This window comes from Glycine max, chromosome 8 (assembly GCF_000004515.6).
Source record: "Glycine max cultivar Williams 82 chromosome 8, Glycine_max_v4.0, whole genome shotgun sequence".
NCBI lineage: Eukaryota > Viridiplantae > Streptophyta > Magnoliopsida > Fabales > Fabaceae > Glycine > Glycine max.
The window spans coordinates 16,020,939-16,022,692 of NC_038244.2; positions in this window are offsets into that span (position 1 = coordinate 16,020,939).

Sequence of the window (1,754 nt, forward strand, 5' to 3'; positions counted from 1 at the left end):
ATGTGTGTGTATATATATATATATATATATATATATATATATATATATATATATATATATATATATATATATATATATATATATATATTTTATATCCTAGGAAAATAAATATCATATGAGATCACGTACACGAAGCAAGCATCTGATTTTGAATATATATGAGCGTGCTTGGCACGTGGTTTATGCATCCGTGTAGCAAAGTTTAGTTAGAGAAAAGCGATGAACGAAATAATTATAATGGTAATTAACAAATGATCAATAATTTCCACAACTAGTAATTAACAAAGAAAAAGGAAAAAGACAGAGATGATTGTGTGGGCCTATCATGTGCACGTGGGGGTCAACATCATATCATGATCACCCTTGAGCTATGCCAATCGGCAAAAGCCAGCTTATATAGGAAATTAAATTGGATAAATTAAACATACTATTTCTAGAAAGGGTAAGAGGAAAATGATGGTTTATTCTGAGAAAGAGATAATAGAGTGAGTCCCCATTTGCAGGTTCTTTATTTGGTTGTTGTTGACCTAAGGCCATTGAATGTGACGAACCTAATTGTACATGCATGTACTCCAAAGAAAAAAGAAAGCACACAATGGAAAATTCTTTCAATCATGGTTGTTTTTGTCAACAATGGTGGTCACACCCCCGTTTCCTATCTCATCTTTAGCCGACATGTTCATTCATTCACACTTTTGTACATATAAGATCAGCTTAGCTAAGTTTAGCCCATATATCTTGGAGGCATTCTAAGAGATATATGGAGGAGCTGGCATTGGGCACCACAATATTGTTCATTTGACAGTAATTCTCATAGGGTAGTATCAGAATTATTCTAAATAGGGCCATTATGGAGGTTGTGGGTTTACATGGATGGATAGGTAAACAAAAAAGAGTCTATATCCCAATGGTTCATGGATCTTCTTCAATCTTCATCTTGTTCAATTGTCTTTATCCCTTATTTTGTTTTCAATTTCTTCCTTAATTAGTATCAAAAGGTTATATTAATAACTATTAATCACCAAACAGGTGAATGAACTATTGTGAAATGATTTCAGTTTAATCAATATTTTTTTATGCAAACTTTGGATATAAAATCACGTAAAATACTCAAAATAAAAAAGAATTTTCAATTTTTTTTATTGATACATATTAATTATTAGTTTTATTACAATATTAATATTAATAAGAGATTTAAATCCATAATTTTTTCTTCATCCATTCTCCTTTCAACTCAATCTTATAAAAGTTTTACCAATATTAATTTAATGTGCTGGGACTGTTAAACAAAAATAATCGCTAATTTTATTTTATGTAATCTGAAGAGGAAAACAACCTGGATATATAGATATAGTCTATCACGTCATGCATATGCGCCGAGTATTTAATTATTTACGTCTGAAAGTTGTTCCAGTTGAGTTAAGGCTTCCAACAATTGGTTGGTTCATGATTGGGTTTATCACTATATATATATATATATATATATATATATATATATGCTTTATGCTTTTCCATTAAATTTCAGCCACTCAATTATTGAACTTTTTTCAACAAAATATGCTAAAGCCATAATTTTTTTGAGGAAATTGTTGAAAAAAGAAAGTTGACATAAAAAAATAATTTAATTGATTTATTTGTTTTATCCAAAACCTCTCATATGAATCATTTTTTTTTGTTTTTTTACGGACTCCCGATTTTATTTTATTTTTGTACATAATTTTGAATTTTATTTTACTAATTCGTGATGTGAAATT